This window comes from Triticum aestivum, chromosome 4D, assembly GCF_018294505.1.
Source record: "Triticum aestivum cultivar Chinese Spring chromosome 4D, IWGSC CS RefSeq v2.1, whole genome shotgun sequence".
Classification (NCBI taxonomy): Eukaryota; Viridiplantae; Streptophyta; class Magnoliopsida; order Poales; family Poaceae; genus Triticum; species Triticum aestivum.
In genome coordinates, this window is record NC_057805.1 from 338523545 (window position 1) to 338546496 (window position 22952).

The following is a 22952-nucleotide window of genomic DNA, read 5'->3' on the forward strand; positions in this document are numbered from 1 at the left end:
GCTTATGTCCTTTGTCTTTTCCCGTTTGTGCAAATCCCGTATTGTCATCAATCCACCAAAAAGGGGGAGATTGTAAATGCATATTTATCCCTAAGATGTTTTGGTGATTGATGACAATGCTTTTGCGGACTAATCGTGTGCATTGAGTGTTTTCAGAGATTCATCCTTTTGGCACGAGACGATTCCCTCCCCTCGGAGCTTGAAGCGAAGACGGTGTAGTCCGTTCGAATTAGTTTGGTGGACTAGTTTCATAGTGTTCACCGTACTATCAAGAGGGGGTCCGCTTTGGCAAGGCTAGGGCGGAATCATCACGTACACTTCCTTTGCCCCCCTCCGAGCCTTTCCGCTTCAATGATGGGCTCGTTCCCCTTCTCAGTGTGCCCTCTTTGGTCCCAGCGGTAGTACCGCGGGCCGGGCGGTAGTACTGCTTGGGTGCTACAAGCGGTAGTACCGCTCTAGAGCGGTAGTAGCGCTGGTAGCCCCCAGCCGTAGTACCGCTGCGGTCTCGTGCTAGTACCGCCTCGATTCGAGGGGTCTTTTTTCGTGTCGGGTTTTACAGTACTAGCCGCGGCAGTGGGGGCCGTAGTACCACTCGTATGCGGTAGTACCGCCCTGACCACCGCGGTAGTACCGCTCTGGGCCCAACGGCAGTACCGCGAGGGGGAGCGGTAGTACCGCTGGCCAAGCGGTAGTACCGCTCTCTGCGGGGCTGGTGTGGGGGGTAACGGTTGGATTGTTCCCCCCACTATATAAGGAGGTCTTCTTCCCCAAAGTTGACCTACCTCTTCCCCCAAAAGCTCCATTGTTGCTGCAAGCTCCATTTTTGCCCGATCTCTCTCCCTAGCCAATCAAACTTGTTGATTTGCTCGGGATTGGTTGAGAAGGCCCCGATCTACACTTCCACCAAGAGAAATTTGATTCCCCCCACTAATCCCTAGCGGATCTTGTTACTCTTGGGTGTTTGAGCACCCTAGACGGTTGAGGTCACCGCGGAGCCATAGTCCATTGTGGTGAAGCTTCGTGGTGTCGTTGGGAGCCTCCAATTAAGTTGTGGAGATTGCCCCAACCTTGTTTGTAAAGGTTCGGTCGCCGCCTTCAAGGGCACCAATAGTGGAATCACGGCATCTCGCATTGTGTGAGGGCGTGAGGAGAATACGGTGGCCCTAGAGGCTTCTTGGGGAGCATTGTGCCTCCACACCGCTCTAATGGAGACGTACTTCCCCTCAAAAGGAAGGAACTTCGGTAACACATCCTCGTCCCCACCGGCTCCACTCTTGGTTATCTCTTACCTTTACTTGTGCGCGCTTATATTGTGTTGTATCCCTTCCTTGCGTGTGTGCTAGTTGTTGTTGCATCATATAGGTTGCCCACCTAGTTGCATATCTAGACAACCTACTTTGATGCAAAGTTTAAATTGGTAAAGAAAAGCTAAAAATTGTTAGTTGCCTATTCACCCCCCCCCCTCTAGTCAACTATACCGATCCTTTCAATTGGTATCAGAGCCTCGTCTCTTTTTAAGGACTTTACCGTCCGAAGAGTATGGTTGACGTCGTAGACGGTGTGGAGGAGCACTCCGGTGTGAATCCGGTCTCGTCTACGGGAGATGGGGGAACCGCGGTCTCTCGTGAGGAATTAAATGTGGCATTGGACACATTGAAAACCTCCATGACTACCGAGGTCGAAAGCATGTTTAATAAATACTTAGAAGGGCTTAAGCTTTCCACCGCACCGTTGAAAGTGGGTGATCCCGCCAACAAGGTGACGGATGCTACCTCCGACAAAGGGGAAGCTACTAGCGAGAAAGCTCCTTCTTCTAGTGGTAAAAAGGGCACCGGCATCTTTGCCCATGTGGAACCTCCACCTGTCTATGGTGGACCGCTCCCTTCCACTCATTTAAATCATGCCGGCCTGGCTCCTAAGATTGAGAAGAATGTAGATTTTGATTCTTGGATCTGTCGTTTTAAGCGTCATTTAAATCATGTGAACACTAACCTTTGGAGAATCATTGAAGAAGGTTTCTATCCGCATGACCAAAGTAACTTCACTCCTAGAGAAGTTGTGGATCATCAATTCAATGAGAATGCTCTCTTCATCATCCAAGAAGCAATCCCACCCGAATATCTTCCTCATCTCCGGCCTTACACCGTGGCCAAAGATGCTTGGCTCCAAGTTGTTTCCCTCTATCGGGGAAGCGCAAGCATTCAACGCTCCAACTATGAAGTGGTGCAAGATGAAGCCGACGAGTTTGCAATGAAAGAAGATGAAGAACCTCGTGAGCTTTTTCGGAGAGTAACCAAACTCGCGGTCTCTCTCCGAGATCATGGAAGTAAGGACACGGATGACAATTGGATCAAGCGCAAATTCCTCAAGGCAATGATGCCCTACCACAAAGCCATGTCCTCCGTAATTCGTCAAAGGCCGGACTTCCACACCTTGTCATCAAGTGAAGTGTTGGATGAGTTTGTTGCTATGAGCATCTTGGACAAGACCGCCGACAATGCGGTTCTTCGCTCTCAAAGAGTAAAGAAGCCCAACCTTGCTCTAAAGGCCAAGGTTAGTATGGAGGAAGAGGATGAAGAGGAAGAAGAGGAGGGCAACCTCGAAGATACGAAGTATGCCTATCATGAACACATGGCTCTTGCTTCAAGGCAATTTTGGAGCAAGAAGAACACAAGGCCAAACTTCAACAAGAACAATTCAAGTGGCGCAAAGGTCAAACAACGAGTGAGGACTTGCTTCAATTGTGGCAATGTGAGCCACTTTGTTGCGGAGTGCCCTTACGAGAAGAGGGAGGACAATGGTGGCAAGCTCATTAGAAAGGACAAGGCCAAGTCGTTCCCCAACAAGAGCAACTTCACCAAGAAGACTCCTCCCAAGGCATTGGTGGTACAAGAAGAGTACAACGAGGATGATGACGATGATGAAGATGGTGAGTCGGTTGCCATGGCCTCCGTTGCCATTGCGAAGACTCCACGGATGTCTCTCTTCGACTCACCCAATGAGAACATCACCGCCAAGTGCCTCATGGCTAAAGCCACCAACAAGGTAACCTCCAACATCAAAACTACCATCATTAATCATCCTTCTTCGACGGATAGCATTGATGAACATGAGGGGACAAATGTGGAGGAAAATGAGTTTGAGACCTTTATGGGTAAACTCAAGGGTAAATCCAAGAAGCACTTCGTTGCTCTCTTGGAACAACTTGGTGAAGCCAATGACATGATCGAGGCTCACGAAGATACCATCTCTAAGATGGAGGGGCATAGTCGTGACTATGCCAATGAGGTTTTGGATCTTTCCAATGCTCTTGACGAAGAGTGTGGTCTTCGTTTGGCTCTTGAGGAGTCATACAACGATGATCATGCTAAGTTAAAGAAAGATCTTGATCATGCTCTTGTTGTGTCTCGTGTGCTAAACTCCGAGAAGGCAAAACTTGGGGTTGATCTTGCTAGACTTAAAGAGGAGTTTGACATTCTCGACAAGGCTCACAAAGTCTTTAAGGGCGTTCATGCTAGCCTCAAGGAGTCTCATGATCAACTCCAAGTAAAGCTAACTAAGGAGAAAGCCACCTTTCCTCATATGGTGTTAATTGATAATGCAAATGCTACTAACCCTTGTTGTGAGCATGTGCATCTTGTTGAGGAGAATGCTAAGTTGAAGGAGCAACTTGAGAAAGGCCTTGTGTCATGCATACAAGGTGAGAAGAACCTCAACGACCTTTTGAGAAACCAAAAGGAAGTTGTGGCCAAGGAGGGGATTGGGTTCGCACCCAAGCCCAAGAACAAGAAGAAGAATGACAAGACCAAACGACCTCCTCCTCTCAAGCAAACTTTTGTGAAGGAGGGAGGGGGTGCTTCCAAGGAGAAGAAGAACAACGCGAAGGGTGACGGTGTCAAGAAGGGTAATACCACCCCATCCAACAAAGCCGGTGACTTTAATCCTTCTTATGTGTTATGCCGTGCTAGTGATGGGCATGTTTATGCCAAATTTGTTGGTTCTCCTCATGAGTATATTGAATGGTCCATTTGGGTTCCTAAGACCCTTGTTACTAACATCAAAGGACCCATTACAAAATGGGTACCTAAAACCAAGCATTGATCTCTTGTAGGTGTTTGCTTCCGGTGGGGGATCATGGTTACTCGATAGTGGAGCTACAAATCATATGACCGGAAGCAAGGACTTGGTGGTGGACGTGCACAAGATTCCATCTATGCCCACCAATGTCGAGTGGGGTGATGCCTCGTCTTCTAAGGTATTGGGACTCGGCAAAGTTGTCATTTCTCATGATCTCACGATCGAGAAGGTCATGCTAGTTGAGTCCCTTGCATACAATTTACTTTCCGTTCGTCAACTTGCTATCATGGGCTTTGCCACTTTCTTTGATATTGATACCATGGCCCTCTTGTGGAGCAAGACTCTTAAAGTAGCCTTTGTTGGGCATGTCAAGAACGGTCTCTATGTGATTAACTTTTCGGAGCGACCCACTAAGACCGCGACATGCCTAATGGCTAAAGTTGAAGTGGGATGGCTTTGGCATCGCCGTTTAGCCCATGTCAATATGAGATCTTTGCAAAGTCTTCTCAAGGGGGACCATGTCCGTGGACTAACGAACGTTAGTTTTGCTAAAGATCGTGCTTGCAGTGCTTGTATCGAAGGAAAGCTTCATGAGAAGGCTCACCCTCCCACGACTCTCATTTACTCGAAGAGGCCTTTGGAGCTCCTTCATTTGGATCTCTTTGGGCCTCCATCCTTTGATAGTCTTGGGGTTAGAAAGTATTGCTTGGTAATTGTGGATGACTATTCAAGATACACTTGGGTGTATTTCTTCAAGAGGAAGAGTGAGACCCAACAAACCGTCATTGACTTTGCAAATGAAGCCCAACGTCAACACAATGCAAAGATCTTGACAACAAGAAGTGACAACGGCACCGAGTTCAAGAAGTACACCTTGGATGAGTTTCTTGGTGATGAGGGGATCAAGCATCAATATTCCGCACCTTACACCCCTCAACAAAACGGTGTTGCGGAGAGGAAGAACCGGACGTTGATGGATGCCGCAAGGACCATGATGGCGGAGTTCAAGTCTCCATACAACTTTTGGGCCGAAGCCATCAACACCGCGTGTCATGCATCCAATCGGCTCTACCTCCGCAAGGGCTTGAACAAGACTCCATATGAGATACTCACCGGTAACAAGCCCAACCTCAAGTACTTTCGGGTGTTCGGGTGTAAGTGTTTCATTCTCAAGAAAGGTGTTCGATTGTCTAAATTTGAGGCTAGAGCATATGAGGGCATATTTGTTGGTTATGCTACAAAATCTCATGCTTACCGTGTCCTCAATAAATCCACGACTTATTGAGGAGACGTGTAACGTGGAGTTTGATGAGAATAACGGCTCCCAAGTGGAGCAAAGTGGCACTTGTGATGTAGGTGATGAAATTCCTCCTCAAGCCATAAGAAGAATGGGTGTTGGTTTTATCCTACCCATTGAGGAACCCCTTGTGGCCGAAGTAGAAGGACAATGGTCCACTCAAGTGGAGCCATCACCAACCCAAGGCCCACACACTTCCGAAGAACAAAGTGAAGGCCCTCAACCTCATGAACAAGACCAAGGGCAAAATCATGATCAAGACAGTGGAGACACACCAAGTGATGCCCAAGGTCAAGTTCTCTCCTCCGAGCAAGTTCAAGATCAAGAACAAGCTCAAGACGGCGCTCAACATGATCAAGTGACCGCTCCTCAACTCACCTCCGATGAGGAATTGGAGCGTCGTGCCGCCAAGATTGCTTCCAAGCTCTCCACCAAGGGTCATCTCATGAAGAATGTACTTGGAAGCATTCAAAAGGGGGTAAGCACTCGTAGACAACTAGCAAACTATTGTGAACATCACGCGTTTGTCTCTTGTGTGGAACCCCAAAAGGTATTTGAAGCTCTCGAAGATCCGGATTGGCTCAATGCCATGCATGAAGAACTCAACAACTTCGAGTACAACAAGGTGTGGAGATTAGTGCCAAGGCCAACGGGGAACCACAATGTCATTGGAACGAAGTGGATATTCAAGAACAAGCAAGATGCTCATGGGACCATCATCCGCAACAAGGCACGATTGGTGGCACAAGGCTACTCCCAAGTCGAGGGTATCGAACGGTGAAACCTTTGCTCCCGTTGCTCGCCTTGAATCTATTCGTTTGTTGATTGCTTATGCTTCTCATCACAACTTTAAGTTGCAACAAATGGATGTGAAGAGTGCTTTTCTTAATGGACCCATAAATGAGTTGGTGTATGTCAAACAACCTCCCGGGTTCGAAGATCCCTATTTCCCCGATCATGTGTATCAACTCCATAAGGCGCTCTATGGCCTAAAACAAGCCCCACGTGTGTGGTATGAGCATCTTACGGAGTTGTTACAAGATCGTGGATTCAAAATCGGGAAAATCGACCCCACTCTTTTTACTAAGAAGGTCAAAGGGGAGTTGTTTGTGTGCCAACTATATGTTGATGATATTATTTTTGGTTCCCCTAACAAAGCTTTCAATGAAGAATTTGCCGCTCTCATGACCTCAAAGTTCAAGATGTCTATCATGGGAGAGTTGAAGTTCTTTCTCGGATTCGAAATCAAACAAAGAAGAGAAGGAACCTTCATCAACCAAGCCAAATACACTCAAGACATGCTAAAGAGATTCAAGCTAAGTGATGTCAAGCCGGCTTCCACTCCAATGCCCACCAAGTGCCAACTTGACATTGATCCCAATGGTAAAGCGGTGGATCAAAAGGTATATCGTTCCATGATTGGATCCTTGCTTTACCTTTGTGCATCTAGACCGGATATCATGTTGAGTGTGGGAATTTGTGCACGGTTTCAAGCCGCACCTAAGGAAAGCCACTTTGTGGCGGTCAAGCGAATCTTTCCATATTTGGCTCATACCTCAAACTTTGGCTTATGGTACCCAAGAGGAGCAAACTTCAAGCTTGTAGGTTATTCGGACTCCGATTGGGCGGGAGACAAAGTGGATAGGAAATCCACTTCCGGAGGGTGCCAATTTCTTGGTTGCTCTTTGGTAAGTTGGTCTTCTAAAAAGCAAAGTTGTGTGTCTCTCTCGTCCACCGAAGCGGAGTATGTGGCGGCCGGGAGTTGTTGTGCACAACTCTTATGGATGAGGCAAACTTTAAAGGATTACGGTGTCATTTGTGACAAAGTGCCTCTTTGGTGTGACAATGAAAGTGCCATCAAGATTTCTCTCAACCCGGTGCAACACTTCAAGACGAAGCATATTGAGATTCGGTATCACTTCATCCGGGATCATATTAGGCGAGGGGAGATCGAGCTCAACTATGTCAACACTCATGATAACCTTGCAGATATTTTCACGAAGCCATTGGATGAAGCAATATTTCGCGAGTTAAGGCATGAGCTAAATATCATTGATTCGAGCAATGTGGTTTGAACCTTTGCACACCCCTCACATTAATCATGCATTCTTGTCTAGGTGTAGGCATGGACATAGGGGGAGTGTTGTTCTCTCAATGAACTCTTCCTCCCCCCATAATGCATAAACTAATCTCACTCTTTCACATTAGCCATTTTTGATGGTACTTGTGCTTCAAAGACGATTTTTGGTCATGGGCCCAAGGATAATTCTTCGCGGTGCCATACCAATTGACTCAAACATAGGTGGCCTCGGCCACCGCCCTCTCGTGTAGAGGTGTGTGGTTCTTGTTCTCTTGTTGGTGCTCTTGTTGCTTTGTGTTGGTTCTCTCTTCTTGACGTCGTTTCCCTTCTTTTCTTTTTTTGCCATGGGTGTTGAGTCTAGTTTTGAGTTGCGCTGGGCGGTACTACCGCCGTGAAGGCGCGGTACTACCACTGGAGCGGTACTGCCGCTATACGGGAGCGGTACTACCGTTCATGTGGCTAAGCGGTACTACCGCCAATCACCACGGTACTACCGCTGAGGGGCGGGGCCAGGGGGTTAAGTCATGGGCAGGGGTGGTTTCCTCCCCCCATACCCATTTGCTTCGTCCCCTCGTTCCTCTTCCTCTCTCCAGCGCCATCTCGCCGCGGGAGGGCTCCGGCGGCCCTCCGTCTCCAGACCGTTCCTCTCCATTTCCTTCGGTGGAGTCGATCCCCACCTCGTTCTCTTGCCATGGATGCCGGTATTGCCCCCGTTCCTCTTCTCTTCTTGTCTAGTTTTCAGATCTCGCGTTTTAGGGGCAATAGTGGTTGCATCTCTAGATTTTTGTCCAAATCTAGGCTTGAGTAGGTTGGAGAAGGCAACTAGACTCTTTGGATTGATGTTTGGTAGGTTTATTTTTGAATTTGGCATCCCCGGTAGTGCCGGATCTGACCACGGCAGTAGGGATCCTCCGTGCCCCGTCTCGGGCGGTACTACCGCCCATCTGGCGCGGTACTACCGCTGGAGCGGTACTGCCGCTGTGGAGGCACGGTACTACCGCTGGTGCGGTACTGCCGCTGTGCAGGCACGGTACTACCGCCGGATACCCAGTTCCATCGTTTCCTACCACATGTTGATCCATATTTGTTGTGTTTATTTGGTTTTGATCATTCCTTCTGGTTGTTTCGTGTGTCCGTGTGTTTGGTTCCAGGTGATGAACATCCTGAGCAGCAAGTCCGCCGTGTCAACCCCGGGCGTTCAACGTCAAAGCGGTACCGCTCATCTGAGCCTGCAGGTGGTTCCTCCAGTGCTCCACCACCGCCAGTAGGTGCTTCCTCAAGTGCTAATCCTCCTCTCAAGAAGAAGACTGCCAACAAGCCGAAGCTACATGGCAATAAGGTGACTGAGATGACTAGCAAGGAATTCTGGGACAGGCGTCGCCACAACCCATATGAGGAAGACCAAGAATCCAACCTTGTCAATCGCCCGTTCTGGAACCGGTTTCAGTATGCCACCTACTTTGACGTGATCAAGGCTAAGAAGAACCTCTTTGTCAATGTTCATTCCATCAACACGGATGCTATGGAGAAGGACCCTGAGTACTTTGGTGATGCCCTTCAGATGTGCTCTCAGTTGAACATTCTCAGGATCATGCAGTTCAACAAGGACTTTGATGCAGATTTGCTAGCTCAGTTCTTTGCCACTGTCCACCTAGGAACTGATGAAGACAGGACTCTGACTTGGATGACTAATGGGAAGTTGCTAGCTGTCAAGTGGAAGGCCTTCATGGAGTTGCTTGAGGTGGAAGATCAAGGGCTCGAGACTCCAGTCGGATTTCGTCCTCACCGCAATGTTACCTCCACTCACAAGCAAGCCCTCTGGCCCTACTGTACTCGGAAGGTCAACCCTGAGACCAGGAAGGAAACCTATGAGTCGTCTGCCTTTCTGGACATCCTTCACCGTATCTTCCGCGAGACTCTCTTCCCTCGTATCGGGAATTTGGACATGGTACACTCTTATCTCGTGGACATGCTTCTCTTCTGCCAGCGTGAGAAGGACGCAAACACTAGCGAGTCCCTGGACATCTCTCATGTTATGTGGTCTGAACTTCTTGCTGCTATTTCTAAGCGCAAGTGCCCGATTTATGGTCCGTTCATTATGTTGCTCATTGAGAAGGCCTGGAGACGTACCTATCCTGAGGAGCAGCTGGAAACTGGAGAGTTGGTTTCTCATGAGATCAAGCGTCTGAGGAAGAAGGATAATTGGGGCACATCCGTTCCTAGATCTGGAGTTCCATCTTCTGCTGCTGCCATGGAGACCGAGGGCAAGGCTGATGCCGATGATGACGATGAGGATTATGTGCCTTCTGGGACAGAGCCTTCTGCGGCAGAGCCCTCTTGGGCAAAGAAGCTCAAACACAAGATGAAGAAGCTGTTCTGCATGGAGTCTCACGGTCAGTACATGACTCATGTGGCTGAGAAGAAGGCAAGGGGACATCACAAGGAGCTTATGCGTCAGTTGGGTGCGACAGTCTCCAGCGGCTCCGAGGGTCAGATCACTGAGGAGAAGGAGGAGTGGATCCAGCAGCACTGTCCGTGGACCGATTCAGATGCCGAGCAGTTTCCGGCCGAGGACGGCGGTGCAGATGATCACGCGGAGTCCTAATGTTCGAGATCCTCAGCATGCTCTCACCTGGAGCCGTAGGTTAGCTCTTTGCCCCTTTTGGTGTCTCGATGCCAAAGGGGGAGAGAGTTTAGGGATTTGCGTCGTTGTGTTGCGAGTGTGTCTTTGTCTTTGTGCTTCCGTTGTGTTTTCTACCTTGTGCTTTGTTTGGTTTTGTGTTCAGTGAGACCTTAGTTCCAGTCATATGGTGTGAGACATATGCTACCTTATCCTTATCATATCTTTATCTATGTCTCTAGTCTTTTGGTATCTCATGAGTTGCATGCTTATTATGTTATATATCCCGCTCTCTTGAATCTCGCTTAGGTTGTTGGTCTCTAAAATACAGGGGGAGTGTTGATCCTAGTATGTGTGTCGTGCAGTCCAAAGCACTTATCTTGATGGCACACATCTAGGGGGAGCCCGTCTATATTTTAGAGATTTGGGGTTTGCTTATGTCCTTTGTCTTTTCCCGTTTGTGCAAATCCCGTATTGTCATCAATCCACCAAAAAGGGGGAGATTGTAAGGGCATATTTATCCCTAAGATGTTTTGGTGATTGATGAAAATGCTTTTGCGGACTAATCGTGTGCATTGAGTGTTTTCAGAGATTCATCCTTTTGGCACGAGACGATTCCCTCCCCTCGGAGCTTGAAGCGAAGACGGTGTAGTCCTTTCGAATTAGTTTGGTGGACTAGTTTCATAGGGTTCACCGTACCATCAAGAGGGGGTCCGCTTTGGAAAGGCTAGGGCGGAATCATCACGTACACTTCCTTTGCCCCCCTCCGAGCCTTTCCGCTTCAATGATGGGCTCGTTCCCCTTCTCAGTGTGCCCTCTCTGGTCCCAGCGGTAGTACCGCGGGCCGGAGCGGTAGTACCGCTTGGGTGCTACAAGCGGTAGTACCGCTGGTAGCCCCCAGCCGTAGTACCGCTGCGGTCTCGTGCTAGTACCGCCTCGATTCGAGGGGTCTTTTTTCGTGTCGGGTTTTACAGTACTAGCCGCGGCAGTGGGGGCCGTAGTACCACTCGTATGCGGTAGTACCGCCCTGACCACCGCGGTAGTACCGCTCTGGGCCCAACGGCAGTACCGCGAGGGGGAGCGGTAGTACCGCTGGCCAAGCGGTAGTACCGCTCTCTGCGGGGCTGGTGTGGGGGGTAACGGTTGGATTGTTCCCCCCACTATATAAGGAGGTCTTCTTCCCCAAAGTTGACCTACCTCTTCCCCCAAAAGCTCCATTGTTGCTCCAAGCTCCATTTTCGCCTGATCTCTCTCCCTAGCCAATCAAACTAGTTGATTTGCTCGGGATTGGTTGAGAAGGCCCCGATCTACACTTCCACCAAGAGAAATTTGATTCCCCCCACTAATCCCTAGCGGATCTTGTTACTCTTGGGTGTTTGAGCACCCTACACGGTTGAGGTCACCGCGGAGCCATAGTCCATTTTGGTGAAGCTTCGTGGTGTCGTTGGGAGCCTCCAATTAAGTTGTGGAGATTGCCCCAACCTTGTTTGTAAAGGTTCGGTCGCCGCCTTCAAGGGCACCAATAGTGGAATCACGGCATCTCGCATTGTGTGAGGGCGTGAGGAGAATACGGTGGCCCTAGTGGCTTCTTGGGGAGCATTGTGCCTCCACACCGCTCTAACGAAGACGTACTTCCCCTCAAAAGGAAGGAACTTCGGTAACACATCCTCGTCCCCACCGGCTCCACTCTTGGTTATCTCTTACCTTTACTTGTGCGCGCTTATATTGTGTTGTATCCCTTCCTTGCGTGTGTGCTAGTTGTTGTTGCATCATATAGGTTGCCCACCTAGTTGCATATCTAGACAACCTACTTTGATGCAAAGTTTAAATTGGTAAAGAAAAGCTAAAAATTGTTAGTTGCCTATTCACCCCCTCTAGTCAACTATATCAATCCTTTCAGTTATCCTCGATGGCAACAATACAATACGTGCCTTGCTGCCCCTGCTGTCACTGGGAAAGGACACCGCAAGATTGAACCCAAAGCTAAGCACTTCTCCCATTGCAAGAAAGATCAATCTAGTAGGCCAAACCAAACTGATAATTCGAAGAGACTTGCAAAGATAACCAATCATACATAAAAGAATTCAGAGAAGATTCAAATATTGTTCATAGATAAACTTGATCATAAACCCACAATTCACCGGTCTCAACAAACGCACCGCAAAAGAAGATTACATCGAATAGATCTCCACGAGAATCGTGGAGAACTTTGTATTGAGAACCAAAGAGAGGGAAGAAGCCATCTAGCTAATAACTATGGACCCGAAGGTCTGAGGTAAACTACTCACACATCATCGGAGAGGCTATGGTGTTGATGTAGAAGCCCTCCGTGATCAATGCCCCCTCCGGCGGAGCTCCGGAAAAGGCCCCAAGATGGGATCTCACGAGTACAGAAGGTTGCGGCGGTGGAATTAGGTTTCTGGCTCCGTATCTGGTAGTTTTGGGGTACGTAGGTATATATAGGAGGAAGAAGTACGTCGGTGGAGCAACATGGGCCCCACGAGGGTGGAGGGCGTGCCCAGGGGGGTAGGCGCGCCCCCCTACCTTGTGCCTTCCTGGTAGCTTTCTTGACGTAGGGTCCAAGTCCTCTGGATCACGTTCATTCCGAAAATCACGTTCCCGAAGGTTTCATTCCGTTTGGACTCCGTTTGATATTCTTATTCTGCGAAACTCTGAAATAGGCAAAAAAAATAGCAATTCTGGGCTGGGCCTCCGGTTAATAGGTTAGTCCCAAAATAATATAAAAGTTTATAATAAAGCCCATTAAACATCCAAAACAGAATATAATATAGCATGGAACAATAAAAAATTATACATACGTTGGAGACGTATCAGACGGCGACGGATTCCCCTCTCCGGAGCCCCGAACGGACTCCTGATCAGCCCTCCCGAGAGAGATTAGGGCTTGGCGGTGGCTCCGTATCATAAAACGCGATGAATCCTTCTCTCTAATTTTTTTCTCCCCGAACGTGAATATATAGAGTTGGAGTTGAGGTCGGTGGAGCACCAGGGGGCCCACGAGGCAGGGGGCGCGCCCAGGGGGGTAGGCGCACCCCCCACCCTCATGGACAGGGTGTGGGCCCCCTGGCCTTGATTGTTTCGCCAGTATTTTTTATTAATTCCAAAAATATTCTCTGTGAAGTTTCAGGTCATTCCGAGAACTTTTATTTCTGCACAAAATAACACCATGGCAATTCTGCTGAAAACAGCGTCAGTCCGGGTTAGTTTCATACAAATCATGCAAGTTAGAGTCTAAAACAAGGGCAAAATTGTCTGGAAAAGTAGATACGATGGAGACGTATCATAGCCACAAAAAGAAAAGGAAGAAGGAAGTGGATAAATTGATACAATCACAACACTGACATATTCACAATTTTTTTCTTGTTTAGCTAGCATACCCATTTACTTATTGTCTTTCTTTAAGTTCCCCAAATGGGCTATTTCTTTGATTAATTCACAATTAGCTAACTACCTTTGGAGTGACAGTGAAGGAGAACACAAGCTCCATTTAGCTATCTGGCAGTCTATTTGTATGAAAAAAGAGTATGGGGGATAGGATCCCTAACCTGCAAGACTTGAACCTGTGTCTGGTCGGTTCTTGGATTAAGAGATACATTTTTAGTGAGGGATCCCTGTGGAGGAAAGTGATAGATGCTAAGTATAATACTAGGAGTCCAAACATCCTTTGTTGTCATGATCCACACCCATCTCAATTCTGGAAGGGTGTGATGTGGGCCATGAAAGCAATCAAATTTGGATATAGGTGGAGTGTGGGTGATGGCAGATCAATTCTCTTTTGGGAAGATATTTGGTTTGGAAACTCACCCCTAGCTACCCAATTCTGGGGCTTGTACTGCATAGTGAATGAGGAAAACAAAATGGTGGCAGACATTTGGGATGGTCTGTCTCTTAAAATCTCCTTTAGGAGAAACTTTGATGAGGAGCTTATGTTACAATGGCTTGACCTAGAAAATGTTGCTAGATCTATTGTTTTTTCTGATCAAAACGATAAGCTGATCTGGCAATATGAATCTAAAGGCGTATATTCTTCAAAATCTCTTTATGCTATTGTTAACTTTAGAGGGGTGCAACCTATTTACCTCCCGTCTGTTTGGGGGATTAAGATTCCACCAAAAATCCAGGGTTTCCTTTGGCTGTTCTCCCAGAATAAGATCATGACCTGTGATAACCTGAGAAAAAGAGGTATTCCAAAACCTCTAGAGTGTGTCCACTGTACTGAGATCGAGTCGGTTCATCACTTGTTTTTGAATGTGTGGTTGCTAGATTAGTTTGGAAAGAGGTAGAGTCAGTTTTTGATAGGAACTTTAACTCCTTTTTAGAACTAGCTAGTAATTGGCTCTGTAACAAGAGATTCTTGCATTCGAATGTAGTGTCTTTTGCTGTCCTTTGGGGGCTGTGGAATACTAGGAATTATATTTTTTTAGTAGAACTAAATGGATCTCTGTCAAGCAGGTCTGGCAGAAGATAATCCTCTATCTAGGAGACTGGGCAAAACCTCACAAGGAATTGCTGGAAGGGCGAACAACTCAGTTCAGAGACCATCTGCAGAAGAAGCTGAAGTTACCCCCGGAGCTCGAACCAGACTGAAGTGCAATGAGTCTCAGCGCCCACTGTCTTGGTCAAAAACCATTGAAGGCACTGCGCACGGGGGAAGGACTACTTTGGAGGAGCTGAAGAACAACCCGAGGATGATGGATGAGATCCATGTGGTGTTCTTTCCGATGGCATGAGCTTTGCAGTTTCTTAAGTATTGATAGTAGAGTATTGCATTCTCTAGCATAGCGATGTGCCTAGGCTATGTGTTGTCTTTGACTTCCTAGGAGTCTGTTAGATTTTTTGTTGCTCTTCGTCTTTGGTATAATCTTGAGACACCTTGGACCTGGCATGTGGACCAGGGAACCTGCGTGGGTTTGTGCGGTGTTGGTTTCGTTTCTATGAAATGGAGCCGGGGGGCTCCCCTTTGATCGAAAAAAAAACAATCTTTTTCAAGAAGAGTGATACTGGCGCTTCCACCGCTTTGATAAACCCAGATGATTAGTAGGTGATCGTTGCCATAGAGGAAGAGCAATAGACTAATGGGAATTCGAAAGAAGAAAATGTCGACAACAACATAGGCGAGAACAATGTAAGTGGCTTGGTAATTCATCAAAATATACATGCACAATTTGCTACTATTGATGAAATTTTCGAACATGTCAGAGAAGTTGATTGTTGTCCCAATATCTCTGCTTATTGCATCTTATTTACCATGCACGTGACAACCGCATCGGCTGAAAGAAGCTTTTCGACGTTGAAATAGTTGAAGAATTATTTGAGATCAATATTGACTCAAGAGAGGTTAAATGGTTTGACTACATTATGCACCGAGAAGAAATTATTGGATGAGATTGACATCGACCCTATCATAAGTGACTTTGCATCAACGAGTGTTAGAGAATTTTTTAAGGTAATTTCAGAGTCTAAATTACTTGATAAACATATTGATTTTGGATGCATTTAAATGTTAAATGTTATTTGTAACAATATATATATGTACATTCATTGCTTATACTATGATGTGTATATTAAGGGCCCCGAGTTTTAGGTTCGCCCCGGGCCCAAAAACTCAGGACCGGCCCTTGACCTCCTCTTCGATGCTTAACATGCCAGCTGCTGAACCACATGCCAGCTGCTGAACCACATGCCAGCTGCTGAACCAGCGCCTAGGCAGAATATTTTGGGGCCAGAACCCATTAACGCTTCGCATGTTCGCTGCTTTTGCTTGTTTGCTATGCATCGCCTCTCCTTTTTTTTCATTTGGGACGATTGTTTTTATTAAAAAGAACATGATAACTCGGACAAAAACATTAATTTTAAAACACGTTCATGAAAATGAAAAAAAATCAGTCATTTGTAAAAAAAAACATGAATTGAAAAATGTCTGTGAATTTAAATAAAGTGTCCATGGATCTGAAAAGGTTCATAAATTTTGGAAAAGTTTGTGTATTTTGGGAAATTTAGCTAATTTCAAAATGAAAAAAGAAAAGGAAAGGAACATACATTAAAAAATAAAAAGAAACAAAAACAAGAAGCAAAAACTGAAAAACCGAACGAATAACAAGGAGAAAAAACAGTGTGTTGAACATTCTAGAACGTTCACAAAACCAGATGGAGGAGTACAGTCTGCCCACTACTAAACTCTGCTCGCTCGGGGTGTGGTCGCCTTGTACAATGTACACTCTATTTGTCACATAAGCATTGCATAGGATTGCCGTAGAAGACACTTGGATCACAGGAATTAAACAATCTTATGCAACCCAGTCTATCTGATAGACCATGATTTTCTGTTGCAAAATAATCCAACTATTCAGGATCATGCAGCTGGTCCTGGTGGGACGAGGAAGACATATCTTCCGTTTTTTCGGCCCAGTAAGCACATATGCTTTGAGGAAAACTAAGGGTGGTGATATGTATCGCTAGTTGTGGGAGAAATCGCCAAAGGGCGCCCCTATATGTCTTGCTTATAGGGCGACCTAGGAAACCCTCGCATCCAGGACAACACAAGATGAGCCGGCCCAGGTGCGCTGGAGGCCACAATCTTGTTTTTTATTTTTGTTTTAATTTTTAATACTTCCAATGTTCTAAATAAAACATATCACAAAAACAATTTACATTAAACATTTGAAATAAATGTTAACTGAGTGTTTGAAAAATATTAAATGTGTACGGACAAAATATTTCTCGTGTATACGAAAAATGCTAATCATGCATTAAAAATATAAATCAAGCATTTGAAAAAAAAATGCTAACAAGCATTTAAAAATGTTTAATGTGTATAAAAAAATGTTGAACATGTATTAAAATGTTAATATTGCATTTAAAAATGTTAAATGTCTACAGAAAAAATGTGGCCATTTATTAAATTTAATCTTGTACTTGAAAAAATGTATATCAAGCATTTGCAAAATATTAAGTATATATACAAAAAAAATTGACCTTGTATTAGAAAAATTTTAGTGTTGTATTTGAAAAATATTTAAAATGTGTACAGAAAAAATGTTGAGCATGCATTAACAAAATTGTAATCTTGTATTGGAAAACTGTTTAAAATGTGTATAGAAAAATGTTGACTGTGTGCTAAAAAAATGTTAAACTTGTATTTGAAACGTGTTAAATGTGTATCATGAATTTTTTTAAATTTCATGAAAATTTTCAAAATCCTGAATTTTTTAAATCCTTGAACATTTTCAATTTTGCAACCATTTGTTTTCAAATACGTGGACATTATTCAAATTCATGAACATTAAAGAAAATGTTTATCATGTATACGAAATTATGCAAAAAAATACAAATGTATATGAAAACATTGGATCATTATTTACAAAAAATAATGAAGCATTTGTAAATGTATTGATAAAGTATATAAATTTTTTTAATTAAGCATTTAGAAAATGTGAAATGTGTAGAGGAAAAATCTTGAACATGTATTAAAAATTATGAGAAAATTTATCATGTATATAAAAAGTTAATCAAGAATTTGGAAAAAATGTTGAATAAGTATTTGAATTTTATAATGAAGCATTTGAAAAGTGTTAAATATTTATAGAAAAAATGCTGGACATGTATTAAATATGATGAAAAAAATTGATCCTATATATATAAATGTTAATCATGCATTTGAATTTTTTCTGGAATTTTTTAATCAAGAATTTGGAAATAGAAAGATATTGACAATGCATTAAAAATCTTGATTTTTTATTATATATACAAAAAAGTTAATGAAGCATTTAAAAAATGATGAACAAGTATTTGAAAACTGTTAAGCAAGCATTTTAAAAATATTAAATGTTTATAGAAAATATATTGACCATGTATTAAAGAAATTTTAACATTTTATTTGAAAAATATTAATCAAGCATTTGGAAATTTTAAAAATGTATAGAAAAAATGTTGATCATGTATTAAAAAAATGTTAATCTTGTATTTGAAAAATGATAGTCAAGCATTTGAAAAAAATGTTTAAAAATTGTCTATAGAAAAGTATTGACCATGTATTCTAACAATGTTAAACTTGTATTTGGAAAATGTTAAACTTGTATTATAAAAATGTATTGGATATATAACAGAAGTGTATATAGAAAAACAATGAAATCCAGAGGGAAAAAAAGAGATGATGCTGAAGAAAGAAAGAAACAAAACTAAAGAAAAATAAAGAAAAGGAAACAAAAAAGGCATTGAAAATTGAAGAAAAACAACAAAAAAAGAAAGAGAAGAAACAAACCCAGTAAAAACCGAGAAATAAATGAAGAAGAACCGGTGAAAAGAAAACCCGGAAAGCCAGTGAAACCCCGACTCTTCCTTCAAGAGGGAGCGCCCTAGTAGTATGACACAAACTTGATGATGGCTTAGTGCTAGTAGCACTACGCTGGAACGAAGAGATCCTGGGGTTCGCGAGCTCCCTTTTTCGCTTCTCTATATCTTTTAAGTGCCTAATTGTCCGGCCCGTTACTATTGACACTCGATGCTCGAGAAGCTACCATCTTGCTATAAGCCAGATATAGCTCTCGTGAACATACCAAGCAACAAGCTATCAATTGGTAGGCCAGCTCGTAAAGCTTCCTCTCGTTCGCCAGACACCTTCTCCGCTCGTTCATATCATTCTTTTTTCAATCACTGTTTTTCTCTTGCTCATAGTTGCTTAGGAAAAAAAGTAGGCAATGGGTTTTAAAGCTTTGAAAAAGTTGATGCAGAAAAGTATCCACGGGAGAAAAAATTGTTCATGACTTTGGAAAATGGTTCACGAACAAAAAAATGTTCGAGACAAAAAATGATTGGAAATTTGAAAATGTTCCTGAATTAAAAAAATGTTAGTGCATTTGTAAAATTTTCACAGCAATCAAAAAATGTTTGAGGATTTCAGAAATGTTAGTCTATTTTAAAAATGTTCATGAATCCAAAAATTGTTCAACAAATGCAAAACATGTTTGCAAATTTGAAAAATGTTCTTGGATTTGTATTTTTTATCAATTTTTTTAAAAATCATGGATTTTAAAAATGGTCATGAATTCATATAAGTTCACGAATTTGATAAACTTTCATGAATTTGAAATATTCAGTAATTCAAAAAATGTTCAAAAATTCAAAAAGTGTACATGAATTTAACAAATGGTCACAAATTCGAACAATATTTGTGATTTGGGAAATGTGTGTGAATTTGAATAACTGTTCATGAATTAATGTTTTTCCAGAAAATTTAAAAATTTCAAATCTAAAAATTGTTCACAGAATTTTAAAATATTCAGGAATTTAATACAGTAAATAAAGGAAGAAAATATAATAACAAATACGAAAAAACTGGAAGTGAAACTGGGTTTCCAGCCCCTCCCCGCTGATTCCCGAGAGCCACTCGCTAATAGCGCAAACGGGCCAGCCCAGTATGTGCATATTGGGAGTGATCGCTATGTTTAAGATTGCTTATAAGCAATATATCGCATTAGTGGAAATGAACAATCTAAAATAATCATATACGTAAGTTACATGGTATAAAGTACATGCATTGAAATTTGGTTAGAAAGTGACTATTTTGGTTTGTCCAAAAATAAAATTAAGCACTTTACCTTGTTACTTGTTTTGCACATGTCATAAATGGTCATATTTATGATGTAAATATTTACATGCATAATCTTGACACCACAACTAACATGAGTTTTTATTTTATATTTTGAAATTTTTCCAAAGCGATTTTACACGATAGAAACTAACTAGGAGATATAAAGTGACCTTGAATATGAATATGAGCATTTCAGGACTAAGGACTAGTTTGGTTAGCTTCCTCGAAAAGCTGCCTGGCCCATGCAACATTCTCATGCGTCCGATTTGGTATGCGTGGGGCTGGGATTGCTGCTTGGCAGGTGAGCTACCTGGGAGGAATCGATCCAAACACGCTATATGTCCAGTCCTCCAGTAGTACACATGGCTTATCTTGTTTATATGTGTTGTACTCCTTTTGCTTTTTTACTATGCTAGCTCCGTACATAGTCTTTATGTAAAATTAGATAATACCCCACATGTTGTCACAGGAATATTTTGCAGTACATTTGAGTGAGTTTTGGTTGATAGTATGATAACCAAAACTAAATTACATATGATTTATTGTATTTGATTGTTGTATAGTTGGAAAATATTTATTAAATATAAACAACATAATAGAATGGAAAATGTAATGGATGGTTCGCATGTTGAGTTTTTTTCTTTCATATTAACGGTTGCATGAGATGGACATGTATTCCATGCATACTACGTGCTGAGGCGCATGTTGAGTGAAATATGTTGGTGGCTAGCTAGTTAGATACAAGTGTTAAAATAAAAAGCTATTTAGATATAAAAGATCATAAAAATACACCATGGGAAGAAAATCCTTCTGGCTCAGCTCAAAATTAAAGTGCCCTTTAAAATATGGTAGTTTAGGGTTCAGCAAGTCTAAAATAGTCTAGGAAAAAAATGACATAAGCCACTAATTTACAGGTGAAAAGTGGACATTGTCCATCGCTAATGACACCAAGAACAGATAGTCTGTGCGTCAATATTTTTTTCTTTTCGAGAAGGAGAATAAGCCCCGGCTTCTGCGTGACAATAAATGAAACTAGATGATGCCCTGTGTGTTGCTGCGGTAACTTTATTAAAAAAAACGTAAATAGTTGCTAAAAATAACTAAATCTGATAAAAAAAATAAAAGCTAGAGAATCAATAAAAGGAAGTTTCTAAAAATAGAGTAAAAACTTTTGGATAACTGTTAAAAATACCATTTTGAACAAAAATATGAAGGATGAATAACATGTATGTATGATGTGGCAGCATTACATGCATATCCTAATGCAAAAAAAATTGTAATTTATAAGTTTGTTTATGTGACACATTTTGCATGGCTTATTGGGAGAGGAGACTTAAATGCATGGCTTAGTGGGGACGTTGTGGTGGACACTTATGCATATTAAGAGAATTGAGATCAACCTTTTAAGAACGTAAGATTGTGTCACTATGACGCATGACAACAGAGGGACAGTTTTGTTGCTTTTTGGTTTCACTTCTTTACCCCGAAAGAGAGAGAAAAAATGTCATGTCAACGTAGGAACTGTGCCATTGCACGCGGGATGCGGAAACGGAAGCTCTCGCAGACGAAACTGTCAAACTCCTCAAGTGGGAAAAGGAGAGAAGGAAACAAAACGTGGGGAGAGCCACTGATCCGGTTACGACGACCTTTGAGCACCTGCAAATTTTGCGCGCGGCCACCCGCAAGTTCAAGTGTCAATTGAGCTACTTCTAATCTAACTCGCCCATGATAACAGTTGGCCTTTCGCTTCCAAAATAATTGCCATTCTGCTGCGCATCTTGTTAGTGGTTACCACCGATGAAAATGAAATGCTGCTCCGTCCGTCCTATATACTACTACGTGCTACAACTGACTGACGAACTGCACGTCCAAACTCACCGTCAGTATACCCATCATCGATGGTTGCAGTCTACGTCGCATGAGGTCGCATTCCTACGAGTTCCTTTTAGCAGCAGGCTTCCTACAAGCTAGCATGACTAATAAGATATTTTCTCACCCAGTTCTTAATTTGAGCCAAGTACATTTGGCCCTTCATACTCTGAAACGAACCGTCGAGAGCGCACGATAACAAGACGAAAAGCACAAAATTAGCGTTCAGGTAGCCCACCGTCCGCAGGTTGCTGGAAGAGGCGTCACACATGCTGGTGATGCATTGCATGCACGACGCTATACCGGCCGACCTGCAACCGCAAGTTGCTCTACATGTGCGAAGTGCACCCAACGTGCCATATCATCGAGGCATTATCCTATCAGGAGATTAGCATATTTGTGCATCGGATCTAAGTATCAAACATGAACCTCTCCTCCCTATCGAAGCTCATTCTTTTTGTTGTCAGCCAGAGAGTTTTAAACTGCTTCCCAGCCACTAGCGTATTATTCAGGGATTCGTGTTACTTTCAGGATGCTAAGGTATTTGACTTGGAGTGTTTCTCCTTTCATTGTTGTTAGTTTTAAAAACCGAGGGAGTACGGTGAAACCAATCATAGCTAGGGATCGTCTGACGCGGTTGCCGATTGGGACAAAAGACACGGCTCAGCTGATTCACTCCCTCTTGTTTAGGAGACGACTTGTTTATAGCAAAAGGAAGCAGCTTTGCTCTTTTCCAGTGGTGTATAATTCATAATTATGAACAAGTGTATGTTTTTTTGTGCCGAAAGATTGGCGAGTGACTGGAGTAATATATATTCTAGGGACAGGATAACATTTCGCAAATAATTAATTAATTTCCACGCAAAAAAATAATAGTTAAGTTGTCAAAGGTTGTTTCATTTGCATCATTATGCTCACCGTCTCATTGATGCCAAGAATCGATCTGGAATACCATGACAATGCACAATGTGCTCTTGCCCTTTACCTTAGTTGAAAGGTTAGATCAACCGTAACGAGACGAACGACTTGGTGGTTTAATCGAAGATCCAAATGAAGATACCAAGTACGAGAATATCCAAATTTAAGAGTTATATTGTCATTTCAACTACTAGTACATTACTGTGCTCGAGTGGGCTCGTAATCCCACTGAAGGAGTCTCTGACAAATCCTTCCATCTACAACTCCAATGTGCCTATGTCAACACATTGTTTCTTGTAAAAATTGTGATTGCCGCCAGAGATCAAGGTCTTTTCTTGATTAATCTCAAAATAAAGACCCTTAACAGAGACATCTCTTGCATAGGGAGAATAGCGTAAAGATAAAAACTGATCGCCAATAAGTTCCGAAGATGAATCAATCAATTGACCCTTTCTCATCACATATGCTCATCTTCTCATGC